Below are 17,212 nucleotides of genomic sequence, written 5' to 3'. Positions count from 1 at the left end.
CCATTTCTACATGTGAAGCAGAGTACATGGCAGCATCGAACTGCTGCTCTCAGGTTCTTTGGATACAACAGCAATTGCGCGATTAGGGTCTGAACTTCACTCATACTCCTATTTGCATAGATAACACTGCTGCTATCTCAGTAACTAACAATCCCGTAAAGCATAGCAAAACTAAACACATTGACATCCGTCATCATTTTATACGGGATTGTGCTGAGAAGAAATTGGTAGTGCTCGAAAAGGTTGATTCGTTAGATAATTTCGCTGATTTGTTTACTAAAGCATTTGACAGAACTTGTTTTCAAAACCTTGTTGAGCTTAATGGGATGATCAATCCCGAGTAACCATATTTTTCGTTTTTACTTACTTAAAAAAAAAAAACGTCACTATCGCTTAGAATTATGTCGGTTGCTTCAGTTTGAAAGACATACCTTCGGATATGTTTGGTCCTCACTTCTACCAGTAGATTATGAGGATAGCCATTAACCAGATGACTGAAAGTGACCGGGGCGGATTATGATGTGTTTTTAATTCTTTCGCTGAAAATTAGTCGTTCATACTTAGTTAGAAGGACACATACTCGTATATGGTCGGTCCAGCTGATCCATTGGATCTTCAGGATAGCCGTTTACCTGAAGACTTTGACTTGATCGGGGCATTTGAATTTAAACCTTTTTATGGGAAATGAAATAATTTTTCAAGTCTACTACTTCGTAAGAAGTTTCTTTACTATGTTTAAAAGAAAATTGATCCAACCTTGGAAAGTGATAGACAAACTAATTCTGTGTGCTTAACTAGTGAAGTTATTAGGCCTAAAAGACTTAAGAATAGTCATTGTATGTAATGGTAGCTTTTTATGGTGCGTAAAAGTAGAAGTGATACTAACTTAATCTCCTCAATTTTAAGTGGAAACTCATTAAGAGCTGTGCATGTATCCATACACATCTCTCCAAATGATAGGCAGAAAAGCGATTACCCAGTCATACACGAGCCCGTGAGTGTTCTGATTCCCGTGAAAATAGCGTGTCAAGAAACTGTAGTGATCCAGATTCGGGACTTGCAGTTGTTTACTACTCTGAAGCAGTGTAAATATTTTTTAATAAAAAAAATGTGTTATTGAGACATTCTAAAGCTTATAATGTTAATACTTATCAATCTAGATGCAAGAAAGAGAACGGGAAGAAGACTCTACAGATCGAAGTGTGCTTACTATTTAATCAGACACTACGGGTCGAGGTCAACTCGGGGTGACTTGGGGAAAGCCAAATACGCTTTGAGAATAGATAGGAGACATCATAATCTCTGATGTGTCGCCCATTTAAGTTTTGAGCTTAATTGAACCTAATCCGTATCACATAAGCGATGAAAACCATACTAAGTTGTTTACCTGCTTACAACCTATTTCTTTATGTCATAATACAGCTGAACATGGATCTAAGTGACAGTCACTTAATTAGTATGATTCCTGTTCGGATCTTTTCTAAAACATGTAAGTCCCTGTCAAGACTGAAATTTGATCCCGTGTATTCTATCTCAAATTTTGATTTTACTTATGTCGTATTATGGTTTAATACCTGGTTACTTGGTCGTTGATCATATTTTTTAACGCTTTAAAGGAGGTTTTAAAAGTTAATGGCAAAATGTTCAATTTATAAGGGCTTGTTGTGTAACTTTTAATATAAGCGAAGTTGTGATATTATAGGCGAACTTATTAAACAGGCGAAGTTAAGGGGTAAGCGAAGTTAACCCTAACTTCGCCTGTATAATATTGAAAGTATATAAAGAAGTCTTATAGTCAAACTCTTTTTTACTTTTACTTTTCTAAACCCGGCGAACTTGTACCTATATACCCTCGCCGAAGTTATATTGTGAATCAACCTCAAGATTTCTCAATTTCAATCCGTGATCGAGGTGTGTAAGGTCGTCATGACTTATAATCTATGTCAATGACGTTAATTGGAGGTCGTTTTGGTTCGATTAGTGACCCCGTTCATTCAAACCCTCAACACCCACTTTTCATACGTGTTTTAACGTGGTCGTAATCAACTTGATCGTCGTGATCTCCTCAAAAACATGTTTTGGAGAGTCCACAATCATCAAATTATCCAATTTCACCTCGTTTGGTCGTCTATACTGTTGCCGCTTCAGATTCAGGCGAAGTTACAGTTTAGGCGAAGTTATCCTTAACTTCGCCTAAGGGTTAACTTCGCCTGATATTTAATTGTTTAACAGTATATGAGGCGAAGTTGTGGTTAGGCGAAGTTATCATTAACTTCGCCTGGCCCTTTTAACTTATTTTTAATTGACATTTATCAGGCGAAGTTAAAGTTAAGGCGAAGTTATTACCAACTTCGCCCCACCCCTAACTTCGCCTATACAGAATAAATCATAACTTCTCTCATGGTAACAGGCGAACTTGTGATTTGACTTGACGATTCTCTAACTTAGACTGTTTTTTGTTGCAAAAATGGCAGCTGTAGCTGGAGCCGGTGGTGCAGGTGGTGATGAAGGTGGAGACAACAACCGACAGTTTTTCCCGGGGCATAATATGTACATTACCGTTGGAAGAGATCGAGAAGATAGGGGCTGAGATCGTGATTGACAATGAAGTTGAAGAAGGAGAGATTGTGGAGGAGAACATTGAGCATGAAATTCCGGCAGTTGAAAAGTCAGATCTGGGTCAAGATACGGAATGTGATGGACTGAATGGGAGGAGCAGCCAAGATGGAAAGAAGGCTACGCTCAGTGGTTTGTAAAGACTAAGAAACCGGCGGTCCCTACTATGTTCAAGAAAAGTTACATCAAAGGTTATGCTGAATCGAAAAAGGGGATTATTTGCTGGTTATATGATGAGCAGTTGAGGCTCTTTGTGATTAAACGATATGATGGGGTTCAGTATTCAAGAGGTTGTTGAGATAGTTGAATACGTTGCCTGAGTGTGAGGTGAAGGACTTAGCCAGTTTGGGGTTGATAAACAGTAGTGATGATAACATGGCTAGGATCATTGGAAAGATAGTCTGGAAAGAAAGCATAAAGGAGAAAAAGTTCGAGCTGTTGAAACCGCAGAAAGGAAAGCTCGCAGAAGACAAAGACAGAGGAATGAGAGCAGATGGCAAGCCTTGGATGATAATGAAGTATAAGCCAATCCGGTGCTTAAAAGAAGTGCCGATGAAACAAATGCCCAAGGATGTGCTAAAGGATCTGAAATGGTGGTATGTTGATAGTGAAATGGCTGAAGCAGTGATGGAGGATGAAGATGAATAGGAGCTGATAAGAGTGTACGATCCAATGCACTTAGTGAATTTGTCTCAAGCTGATCTGCAGGTGCTAAATTAGAAAAAGATATTTTATATTCCTGCCTGGAAAGAAGAAGCAAAGAAATATCAAAGAGTAGTTTCAGTTTGTGTACGAGAAGGCGTTCATGCTTGAAGATGGAAGATACAAGATTTCTAGGATGACGAGACACGTAATTGAAGATAGAGATATGAAGCTACTGCCAAGGGGGAGTCTGTTGGTACATGATGTCAGTAGTTCAGTATCGAGTGTCTGTAATAGTGTTAGTTGGTTTTGTTATGAGTTGATTAATGTGTTTCACAAGTTCGTTCATCATAGGCGAACTTGTGGTTTAAGCGAAGTTACTACAACTTCGCCTAACATGTTAGGCGAAGTTGTCGTATGATATATATGTTTAGCTGCGGCTAGGTTTATAGTCAGCTGTTCAGTACGTGTAATCGGTGATTCAATATCACGTGTTATTAGTTGCAATACAACGTGTTCTTTGTTTATTGTAACGTGTGTTTGCTTGTGTTTAACGTGTATCGATTCTACGCTCGTATCGTCTTACATAGGGATTCCGCACCTACGTAGAACGAGATATTTCCGTGTAGATCCGGCTGGGAACCTACACACATTGCCAATAATTTCTATAAAAATAGATTCGTTGTCATCTACAGCATCCGCATTATTAAAACTTTTTTCAAAGAACACGGATTTTAATTCTTTCAACTTCATAGCAAAAGAGTTAAGACCTTCCGAATCAACCCTCAACATGTCAACATACTGACTAACCATCTCCAAAATCTCAAAAAGTAGAACACTTTGAGGGTTCGAATCTACACTAAAACGATTTGAAAGTGAGAAAACACTTCTAGGTAGAACATCCCGTTTCCACCTATCACTTACATACTTCAAAGGGATCTTGTCAACTTTTTTAATTCTATAAACACAAAGCACATGGCGGCATAAAAAACCAATACGAGTGAATCCCATGCAAGAACAAGACGCCGAGTTGTCAGCAGGGTCAAATTTAACCTGCAGGATAAAAAGAAAATGTATGATTATATCATATGTTAACGTAGAGTCCACTTATAACATATGTTTTGAGGCTAACTTATAACATATGTTAACAATATAACATATGTTAACGTGTTAAAACATGTTCCTTAACGTACCATAAAGACGTTGGTTATATCCTTCCTTTTGTCCAAGTGTGTCACAGAATATAAAACATGAGCATCAACGGATTCAGTATTCGTTACATAACAACAATACTTTCCTTTCATTATCTCCTTTCTAATTTCATTAAACATGGTTTGAGTGTACAACTCAAATGCATGTTTTTCTATTTTTTTCACCAGTAGAACTTTTAAATGAAGCAGATGAAGTCTTGTACTCACAGCTTCTTTGAGAATAACGTTGACTGTCAAGACTAGACTCCATACACAGCATGAATTGGACAAGCGTATTAGCGCTAGTTGAGTTGACTTTAAATGTTGCATTAGAGCTTTCACAACGAGTTGTAGTCTTCATTAAACAACAAAACGGGATATCACGAAAATAAGCAGGAACCCAACGATCTCGGATCTCAAACATATCATTCAACCACTCGTTGTCTTGTAAACCAAAACTTCTCAATAAGATAGTGTCATTTGGACTCAAATGTATCAGGGGTGATAAACAAATTCCAAACCAAACGATGTAGTCTCTAATGAACGTTAGTATTTTCGATAACGTCAACAGATACCAAATGTAAAAGAAAAAAAACATATCAAAAAGACATAACACAGATATCAAAAAAAATATATAATTGCTCAAATTTAAGATCATAACCTTGGGCGGCAATTTCTTCATTATGTGCCACATACAAAGCCTATGACGTGACTCAGAAAATACCTGAACTATTGCTTGCTGCATAGAAGGATCCTGATCACTTAAAACTAACTTGGGTTGTTCGCCATGACAATTAAGAAAGGATTGAAGCAACCATTTGTAAGAGTCGATAGTCTCACTACTGATCAAGGCAGCTCCAAAAGTAACACATTTTTTGTGGTGATCTACACTAGTAAAGGGAACATATATCATTTTGTACCTGGAAAAGTAAAATTTGATAACATTAGAAACATATCTTTTAAATATAAATGCACATATGATAAATTAAAAACAAAACGTGGAATCAAATAACTCACCAGTTAGTCTGATGCGTCGCATCAAAAGCCAAAACGTGACCAAAAGCTTTATAATTTAACTTTGATATCTCATCAGCCCAAAAGATAGCTCTTAACTTGCCATTTTCAACTGTAAAATCAGAAAAGAATTCGGGGCAACACTCGTAACAATCTTTCAACCGATCAATAACTAACTGGGAATCCCTATCACCTATGAAAATCCTCATTCCATTGTAAAAGTTCTTGAAATCAATAGGTGTACCTCTAACGTTATGATGACCACCCTTTATTGAGACAAGTAAACGATGAGCAACAGTATGACCAATTCTATTTAAACTCATCTGGTGGATAAATGTTTTGGTTGAAAATGAAAAGTGTCAACAAGATAATAATTGTGATCTTCTACAAACTTAGACACAATAAAGTTCGATGTTTCACGACAAAATGAAACACCTAGGTGAGCCTTGCAATCAGTTATGGTGAATGTCTTTTGTCTGACATACATTGAGGGTTCAGCCATGGAATCAAATGAACGTTTGCTTTGGGGGGTACCGTACTTGTTACACCTCAAATACCTGTGTGTAACGACACCTTTCCATTTCTTAGTTTGGACTTTGCGAACTGAAAAACTAGATTCTTCAGCATACTTATAATACATAGTAACAACATCTTCCCTTGATTTAAAAACATTGCCTTCAATAGGTTTTAAATTGTTATCAATATTTGGACGCCAAAACTTTGTACCATTAGGAGAATAATAAACATAATAAGCATCCTTTTCTTGAAGAATTGTTGGCTCTATGGAAACAGGAGATACGGCATCTGGTTGGCCTACAGATGTTTGGTTGCTAAAGACATTCTCTAAAAATAAAAAAGTACATTTAAATATAGTAGACAATAATGCTTTTAAAAAAAAGGGATTTTAAGTTGTTAAAGCATTAAAACAAAACCATTTATAACCAAATGAGTAATTAGAAATAATAAAAACTATACTTAAAACATCAATAAGAGTTAATGAATACTACCTTGACTGGTTGGATTAATTAAGTCATTCAGGAAAGTATTTGAAGTGGATTGATTAAAAGGTATGCTAAAAACTTGTCTGCTGTGAGCAATTAATGTGATATCATCAAGAGGAGGATCATAGCCGACTGCAACATCCATCATGATAAAGGAGAAGTGGGTGAAGGAATGTGGATAACATTAATGGTGAGTCTTAAATTGTGTTTATAGAAGAAAAAGTAAACAAAATATAGGGGGGGGGTATGAAATGTCATCTAGTGAACTATGAAAAGACAACAAAGGACAAGAACATAAAAAAGATCTTCCAACATTAATAAAATAAATTAACGATGTGGTCTAAGTTATTTATATTTTTCTATTAATATTTCCTACACTGTTAAGTACTTTTGAACCATGTTTTTTATTGATATTATTATTAGTTGGTTCATATGAGAGTTTTTAATGGTTTCCAGAGACTATGAGCTAAAATGAAGTATTTTACCAAACTTGAGACCGACGAGTAAAAGTCAAACAAATTTGTATTTATCATGATTATTAAGATCCTTAATTATTCAAGTTATAATATAAGACAATAAAAAAGAAAAAAAAAAGAAAGAAAAGAGAACAGAAGTCAACGTATGTTCTCACCACATTCATGTTAGTGTTATTTCAAACTTTTTACTAGTTGTGATGATATTTGATATAGATATGGTGGGCAATTTTGTGGAAAAAATCGGAAAAAGAAAGAAAGTATATCAACAGTTTCTATTGGGCTAGATTTATTTTGATTATGATATAATTATTTGGGTTCACCTAGCCCAAATAAAACAAGAGATCTTATGTCGGTGGTCCACGCATCATATTAATTGAGGCTAGGTCACGTGAAAAGGGGGGCAACAACATCCGCACAAAGCAGCACTTACACTGTATTATTATTATTTTCTCTTCTGTCGTCGGAGGAAGAAGTCAGAGAGAAACAAGAATTCAAAGGCCGTCATCTTTTTGGGAGCTTAGTCCATCATAAGGCAAGAGATAGAAAACACGGTTCTTTCAAGTTAATTTTATTATTTGTGTTATGAACTCCCTTATTGAACTTATATATTTTATTGTTTTGAACATGATTATTGGCTAAACTCTTTTAGTTATCTAGGCTTGTGATGATGTTTTGTTGTTTGCTTTGGACTAGTCAGTTTTTGGGTTTTGTTTATGGGATTTTGATTAATTAAAAGTTTTGATCATATTTATTAGATGTGTCTCATGCGTATTTACTTTTGATTTGTGTCTGAATGAATGTTTCACATGTTGCTTGATTGATTGTTTTTCGATTATAGGTTGCATGTTAGGGTTGTTTACTGTGTGTTTCCAACTTGTTTATAGTTTATTGAGCTCATTTACCATAGAAACTGATTTTTGGCATATTATTAGAAGTTTATATTCTTACTAGCTTAAATATCCGACGGGTGATAAGTTGTCGGGTTTGTCTGCGTTGTTATGGTTTTAGGTTAAATTAACTGACAGGAGGTTTGCCTATTTTTGCCTTAATTTCACTGTTTACCCGTGTCCTTTAGACTGTTTAAAAACCACCCCGTGTACTTAGGTTCATTGAGATAGTGAAACCGACGGGTTAGCTGTTTTCTAGGGTAATTAATCATAATTGGTGAACTGACAGGTGAACTAATAAGCCGGTGTTTTTACATGATCTCTAAGATTTCTTTTTCGGTGACACCTTGAGAGTGATTAAGGATCCATTAAGTATCCTAGAGCTTCATACTTTTAGATTCCCGGTTCCCATAGCATTTTCCCGTAACCGATAAAAGCCCGAGTCGTCACAATTCGGATTCCTTGCCTAGGTAACTCTTGCTAGCATTTGAATTTACTAAAGTCTTATTCGGTAATGTATTTTTCTAGTTTACTTTAATTTAATTAAGTAATTAGTTTAATTAATTAATTATTAGTTTTTTTAAAATAAAATAGATAAAAATCCAAAAAATAATATTTTCTTAATTATTACTTTAGATTAGCTTTTAGAACTAGTTTCGTTAATTTAATAAGTGTCTCTAGGGTTCGATATTCCCAGTCTTCCCATAGCTATTCTACACCCGATAGGTTCACTTGCCTGTTGCTAGTGGTTTGGTTTAGGGTATTCTAGGTTTTTATTACTCGTTGTGCTTGGTCATTATTTGCTAAAATTTTATATACCACTTTACACACATCAATCAAAATAAATGGGGTACAAAGGAGAAGTTCCCTCAAAGTGGTTGCACCAAATAAACAATAGGTGTCATCTACCAAACTCCCACCCACATCCCATTCACATTTCAAGTAATACATTTTGCTCTACCAACACAAAAAAATACAAAAATGTATTCCGGCCCAAATACACCTCTAGAGGATGTTATTGAAAACAAAATGTGTTTTGCACTAAATAACAACACATTTGAAAATCCTGCTAACAATGTGGTTGAACTAGCTAATCAGCAAGTGGAAACTGGAATTGTCCAAGTTGGACCGAATGGTGGGGTTAACAATCAGCCATAGGTAGACGAGAACCCACGTGAAGACGACCATCCTCCACCTCCACCTCCTCCTCCTAGTCCTCAACCAACACAAGAAATACCTGATTGGGCAGAAGGGTATGAAACAGACCCCGGGGCGGAATACGAACCACCAATCCACTCTTCTCCACCTCCACAACCGGAACCAGATGGTTACGAGTCTAAACCCGACCCCTTTTACTATGTTAGTGACTCTGACGAGTCATGGAACTACTACAATTGGGGGAGAAAATAAGTTGTTTAATGTTTAATTATGTTCTATTTTTAATTTAGGTTTAACGTTTAATTATTTTAAAGTTTAGTGTAGGTTGAATGTTTAAATTACGTTTGTTTAATTATGTACAACAATGGTTTAATGTTTAGTTATGTATATTATTGTTTTAAGTTTAATGTTGTAGCTCGACTCAAAGTTTGGGCGTCATTATTTGTTACCATGTTTTTACATTAATCCGCAATTATCACGTGATTAAATCTGAAAAGGACATACAGTTCAGAATAACGAAAAAATAATTGAAAAAATATACACAAAGGACATATGTTAAGAAGCGTACAATAACATATGTTAATATGTAAAAGACATATGTTATCATAAAAAGGACATGTTATCATAAAAAGGGCATATGTTATCATGCTATCATACGATATGTCCTACAACATATAATGACCATACTAACAAAATGTGACAATATAAACAGAAATACAGAAAAATAAAAATAAAAACCACAAAGATCTAGAAATGAGTTCAGCATTAGAACTACAAAATACAAAAGACTAAAACAATAAGCATTCCTCACCCATCAAACTTGAGGTGATATATCACGAATGTAATCACTACATTGGTTATAACGAATTGCGACTGACTCGAGCCCACTGCCACAATAAGCATTCATCATCCATCAAACTTGGATACGGGTGATAATCATCACACAAAACGCAAAAACCAAAATATTTAGGATCAGGAGTAGGAGAACCAGATATAACTGAAGATGTAACTTCATCAGAAACATGATAAGCATTGAGATGAGTGAGTGCGGTGACCGGATTAAGTTGATGAACATCTGGAACAACGTCAATAGATACGGGGAGGTCAAGTGTTGGATTAACTTGATGAACAACAGTAACAACACCAACAGACACGGGGAGGTCAACGCTGGGATAATGAACATCAAAAGAGTCGAATGATGTTAGTTGATGTTGTTTCTTTGATGGAGAAAAACCTGAAAAATCTAACAACCGCTTTGCTTTGGGAGACATGCTTAAAGAAGAGTAAACTGGAAAGAATAAAATTGAATATTTGAATATGCTAAGAGAGAGGAAAGGATATAAATCGGTGATTTGACAGGGTGAAAATCATAAAATCCGGGACCAAAAGATTATGGACACAAAAAGTCCTATTTACCCTTCTAGCTAAACAATTACTAAATATATATCAAGTGAAAACAAGGCAACACCACAACCACATACTTGAGTTTCCAGGGTTTTCACAACTGGAGAGGGTTTCTGGCGTATACTTTCCCTATATATATATATATATATATATATATATATATATATATATATATATATATATATATATATATGGGATGGTTCATGTGAAAAGTAAAGTTACAGCGAGAAGTGCGAGAAGTTAATCTGGACCACTCATTTAATTTTTAATCTTGAATCATTAAAATATATAAAAAGGTTATTAAAGTAATATAAATGTATTCTCTCTCCAATTAATATATATCATTAAACCAATATAAGTTGCATTTCTAACTAATATAATTAATATAATCACAATAAATCCATAAAACAATAAATTAATCTTTATAAATTTTTACCATATCTCTTGAATTCACCTACACAACTATAATATTTTCCTACGCCTCTACAATTTTTTTCCTACATATCTTTAATTTTTTCGTACGCATCTAAATATGTTTCCTACACATTTTCAATTTCTTCGTATGCATTTTTTTCGTCGTACGCATCTTCAAATGTTCCTTACGCATATTTAATTTCTTCCTACACGTCTTTAATTTTCTCATACATATCTTACTTTTTATCCTACACATCTTTAATTTTCTTATACACAACATATTTTTTTTCCTACACATCTACAATTTCGCCGAACACGTTTTTCTTTCGTCATACAAATCTTCAGTTTTTCCTACGCGTATTTAATTTATTCCCACGCATATTCAAACTTTTCCTACACATTTTCAACTTTCTCATACACATCTTCATTTTTTTCCCTACACATTTCTGATTTTCCCATACGCAACTTAATTGTAAGGCCCCGTTACCGGTAGCCCTACTGTGGTGTTGGATTTACTCATAAACGCAGTTCTAAATATCAGAGTTAATTAAAAATTTACGAGGATTATAAAACTTCAACCATAATATCTTACATAACCTCTAAATCTTGTCTTATAAAACATTCATAGTCATTTAAAACAAAACATAGTCATTAAAACATCACAACATTTCTTCGAGATGCCAGTATCTTCGATTCCATGCCATGTGTCTTCAATCATGCTAGCTGCCTCAACCTATTTGCCCGCGTGCATACTAAAAGTCAGCTACGCTGAGTGAGTTCTAGTTAATCACATAACTTACTTTACATACACATACACGTGCCCGTAGGTACGCATTACATACTTAACCTGTCCATTAATCTTTCATACACATACATATCTAACCTTACGTTATAAAGAGCATTCGCCCTACATACCTCGGATATTATTAGGGTCCGGTACCCTATATCCTCGGATATTATTAGGGTATGGTGCCCTCCATCCTCGGATATTATTATGGTCCGGTACCCTTCATCCTCGGATATTATTAGGGTTCGGTACCCTTCATCCTCGGATATTATTAGGGTCCGGTGCCCTCCATCCTCGGATATTATTAGGGTCCGGTGCCCTCCATCCTCGGATATTATTAGGGTCCGGTGCCCTTTCTTCCTTACCTTTTTAACATACTTTTCTATATACATAATCGTAAGTTTCATACATACATCATTCATTCTTCATCTTACAACAAACGTATAACATCAGCCATTTCCTGGCAATACATGCAATTCCGAAGATCGTTCATGTATCGACAAGAAACCATTCATATATTTCACATAATACATATATGGCATACACTTATCACTTAGGATAAGTGTATTAACTAATCACATCGAGTATGCACACAGCCCCAAAAACATAACAAGGAATGGGGCTAGAAACTCACCTGAAGTCGGTTACGTTCACCGTTAATGGTAATTCCTTTCTTGAGCTGTGCACGGCTAACTGTATAATATTTACATGTATCAATAAACTATTCTATCTCATATCACGTTTATATTCTAATTATAACCCTCAACGGACGGGGGTCCGGGGGCAGCGCCCCTGGCAGCGGGGTCTAGGGGCGGCAGGCCCTAGCAGGGTCCAAGGGGCAGAGCCCCTGGCTGGGGTCGAGCTGCCAGGTCAACTTGGAAAATTTTTATTTCTATTAATTGTATTAACACATTTCCCTTTAGGATTTTAAATTCTTTTTCTAATTCGCTACTCATTTTCTATAACGAATCAAGCTCAATTCGTTCTCTAATTCGTTATCATTCCCGGTCTTATTAGCTGGTTCGTTAGATTCATTCACTGTCTTAGTTCGTTATTTTTCATCAGCTGATTCATTATAATATCACAACGAATTGACTAGTAGCGAATCCTCCTGATTCGTCATCTCATCCTAACGAATTGGCATGTAACGAACGACCTGATTCGTTATCTTATTTAGCGAAGGGATAGGTAACGACTTAAGGGTTCATTCGTTATCCAGGCACGCAAATGTGTCCCATTCGTCATGGCTGCTTAACGAATCAACAGGGATTCATCTGTTCTTATCCAAACCTTGACTAAAGAGGTCAAGGTCAAAATTGATAAGAACATCCACAGTCAAACTTATCCGGATCTGCAATTAGCACCTCAAATCTCAACTGAATAACACGAGCCTGGTATCCCTAAACTCGTAATCACCTCGCCTACAAACCCTAACCCTTAGTTCGTCCGAATACCCGTGTTTAAGAGGTGCGATTTAGGCATATAGGTTACGGGCTTATTTAGGTTATCGATTAACATATCAAACGTTAATGGATTTCAGTATTACTTGTTGTGTTTGATTCGTTTTCAACATACAAGAACAGATCTGTGATTTCCCAAGCCAAACCGAACCTAAACGAACGATTTCTAGATGTAAACGTACCTTAAACGAGTCGAACTACGAGCACGGTTAAGCCTTGACGTTGTTTTGGTTCTTCACGACGATCTAGGACCAACGGAATCGGGTTTCCACCTTCGAATCTCGGCTCGGGTTATAGGATAGGGTTTGTGTGTGTTTTCCAAGGTGTAGGCTATGGTGTAGAGAATGGATAAAAAAAATGGAAAGGTTTAGGGCATAAGGGGTATTTATACTCCCTTAAGCCCATGGACCTAAGGCCCATTCCATTACTTATTTCATCATCTAAAGTCCAAGCCCAACTCCTATTAGTTTACTTATTAAAACCGACACTCGACACATTATAAAATAAACGAAATTTATTTTATTAATTCTTATCAAAAGTAGGATGTTACATTAATTTGTTTTCCTACACATCTATATCTTTCTCATACACATCTTATTTCTTTTCCTACACATTTCCAGTTTATTCGTACACATCTTTTTCTGTCTTACACATCTTCAGATTATTATTTTTTTTTTTTCAAAATAGCAATCAATGATGAAGATACTATTATGCTTAAATGTTATAAATTAAAAACTCTTTATTGGTGAAAAAATAGCAAAATCAAATCTTACACTAACATATATAATAAAATAAATAAATTGTAAGTTACAAATTATAAATTCTTGAGCTTTTATTTAAGAATAGATGAGATTAATTAAATGATGATTTATTTTATTCTACCTAAACTACCCTATTATTATTAATTTCAAAGTCTTTCAAGTTTTATTAATTATAATAAATGCAATAAATTTTCAACCATTGATTAATAATCTAATGGTTGAGATCACTTCGCACTTCTCTCTATAAAATCACTTCTGAAATAAACCTAATATATATATATATAACAAGGTTACAATAAGAAAATATGTTTTTCCTAAAAAGTGTAGCAAGTGTATTTTCATCATTAAATCTAATAAAACACACCGCACAATATTTACACTTTCCATATCCACCGTCAGATCAACATATCTAACGCACGTACCAGTCGGGCAAAATTCAAAATTTCGAGTAATTTAAATAATAAATAAAAATAAATTACTTATATGCAATGTAGTGTGTATATGTAGGACTATGCTAAATTTGTTATAATTAATCTTAAGAAAACTTAAACATAAAGAATTAATGTTAAGAAATCATAATTAAACATTCTATGGAAATTTTATGAAAAATGACATTTTTATCAAAGTGTTACAATTAGTGTCTCGGTAATTGAGTGTGGAATTAATACTCTGGTAGAACTTGAATTAATTTAGTATGCAATTCAATAGCATTGATGATTATTAATGCATCTTCTATTGAATTCACCATTACATGTGCCGGTATGATAACGAAAAGAAATTAATGTCATTGAATTCACATTTAAGGTACTAGAAGTTTTCATTTCAATTAAAAGAATCTAATTATAATAAGAGGCAGGTAAGCGGGCAATAAGCTGCGCCGCCACCTCATTTTAAATGGCGAAACCGATCTTACATACTGAAAACAAAATTATCGTTCTTTGGCGTCGTTGAGTTACTATGCACGACCCACTGAACTCTTTTTAGAAACGTAGCAGCATCGGGGGCAAGAGACCCAAATGTATCAAAAGCAAAAGGAATGTTGATTCTCCATACACACATTCTCGTGTTTAGCAATTTTTCCTGCTATTGCCTTTAGCACGGCCTGCCTAGCAACAAACCCGGTGTCCCTAAGCCTGACAAGAGGGGACACCCAAGTAAGGTCCACATAAGCATACTTCCTCCTGCCCATCCAAACACAAGAATGTCCGCTGGTCGGAGAGTAGACCTTCCTTCATGCGGGTCTGACACGAAATTCATAGGAGCCTCTTTTCTTGTCGAGATTCCCGCCCGTTTTAACACATCACAAATGACATCCCTGACCAAATCATGTCTATATTTAAACCCGGGAATTCTTTGCAATGAACCGTGTGCTCACCAAAATTATCTAAACAAACCTTACGACATACCGGGCATGGCTCATCAACTGGGAACATGGGGATTATTAAACGATATTTAAGAATGGCTCGGTACTCCACTGCTGACATGTGCTGGCCTAACCCTTCGATGAGGGTGACATCAAAAGGTCTTGAGCATTAAGAACCTAAAGACATTCTAATACCGCTCTCGACACGTGTCACTTGGAAATTCATTCTTAACCGGTGGACATAATTTCTTAACATTAGTTTCCCGCTAAAAGTATTATTTAATTTATATATTAACATTTTCGTCTGATTTTGTGCAACAGAGGTTGTACTACACGCTTTAAATGTGTGTATAGTGGTGACATCATTTTGATGATCTGGTTACTGCCATCTGTCCCTGTGCTTTTACGTGTGGTTTAATGCTTTCCATTTTTCAGATGCTTTTCATCTTTCCCACAGCTTACTCCATCACCGCATCGACCCACCTGCAACCTCTACTCGGTGATCTGGAATGAACCTAAATTGACATTTGAAATCGATAAGCCCTAATCGCGCGATGCCGTGGTCGTCTACACAGGTATCTTTTGGGTCGATTAATTATAAGTGAGATTTATATTTGGAGATCAGTGTTTATATTAAGCGGTGGACCTATATCATCTAGGTACTCTCTTTAACTCCACACATATTTCAGTTGATTTCTGATTAAAAATTAGACTCTCATGTCAAGCGATTCACCAATACAGGATCTATTTAACTGAAACCTTAAGTGGAACATGAAATTGATGCATGTAATTTGTGATCTGCAGGTATGTTTGGTGCTCTGTCATTCGTCGGTTTTTGCTCCGCATTAGCCTTTCAGGTAGGTTGCTGTTAAAATTGGGATCTCTTAGTGTATTTTTGGTTTTGTTGGTTGAATATGAACAGGATGCATCACTATGAATAATCTATCACAAATCCTTATTGATTATTTTGTGTTTCAGGTGTATTTTTCAAGCTGTGCTAGATTGCTATTTCGTTTAACTCAGGTTTGTCTCGCCTACATATTCGTTTTCGTTGGTTTTTTCCATTGTTTACTGCACAACTAGGGTAGCATTTTGAATGATACTAAAGTTGTCGTAATGTTACTGCACAATGATGATATCAACATTCATTTTTACTTACCCATTTGATAAAAAGTAGCACAATCATTTTTAAGATATTGTTAATTAGTCTCTTTACTTACCAGTTACAATAAAATTATAATTAATTATTTTCTTACATAGTAAGCAATATAAGAAAACTTCATGATGCATTTTTATTGTTAGTTTAACAAGTTATTAAAAAAAATTGATGATTTTGACCCGTTTCATTTTGCCATTTGCCTTCAGTTGTGCATGGTTACATACTATTTTTGGTGCATTAATGCTTACAGATTACATTAGTTATATAGCGCACACATATATGACTTAGAAAGAAAAACACATTTCAGTTTTGACTTCTAAACGTTAAACTATGCATTTTGTTTTTGGCAGATACGGGACTTACTAGGTGGATGAATTGTAGTAGTTGAAGGGAAGACTAACTGAACCAAGATTCGGGTAACGGGTAACGAGCCAAATATGACAACTTTTTGTTCGGGTCATAGTTTAGTTGACCTGAACATGGAAACCATTGTATTTTAATTCATGCAAAAAACTTATGTACATACGTTAATGTTTTTAGCATTTGTGTGGTGCAACGCACGTGGATCAAACCCATCTACGCCGCGATGCGGCGGGTGAGCCCACTAGTTTATAATAAAAACATATTTATGTTAGTGTAATCAAAACATATCAATTAATCTTTTAATCAAATAACTAATTAGCTAAACTATAAGGGTTAAAAATATGCGGGTATTTATGTCAATATAATCAAAATCCCTACTATACTATTAAAACAAATTAGATTGCCTCTACATGGCCCTTTTCTATTGGACAATTTCCTTTCTTTCCAAATATATCTTACACTTCTCTATTTTTCTTACCAATTAAATAAATCAAAAATAAATTCAATTACTAATAAT

General features: G+C 35.3%; 1 long non-coding RNA gene across 1 annotated transcript; it reads left to right on the top strand.

The window, feature by feature from the left end:
• Positions 1–15,793: 15,793 nt before the first annotated feature.
• LOC143574289 (uncharacterized) lies at positions 15,794–16,946 on the top strand. Its single transcript, XR_013142564.1, has 3 exons — positions 15,794–16,030; positions 16,152–16,196; positions 16,683–16,946. It is a non-coding gene; the product is annotated as an uncharacterized LOC143574289 (long non-coding RNA).
• The last annotated feature ends 266 nt before the right edge of the window (positions 16,947–17,212 follow it).

The sequence above is a fragment of the Bidens hawaiensis genome, unplaced genomic scaffold (assembly GCF_021521415.1).
Source record: "Bidens hawaiensis isolate Kalapana, Puna unplaced genomic scaffold, B.hawaiensis_p1.1 tig00026885_1, whole genome shotgun sequence".
Classification (NCBI taxonomy): domain Eukaryota; kingdom Viridiplantae; phylum Streptophyta; class Magnoliopsida; order Asterales; family Asteraceae; genus Bidens; species Bidens hawaiensis.
The sequence above is the reverse complement of the archived record's forward strand: the minus strand, read 5'-3'. Positions and strand labels throughout refer to the sequence as shown.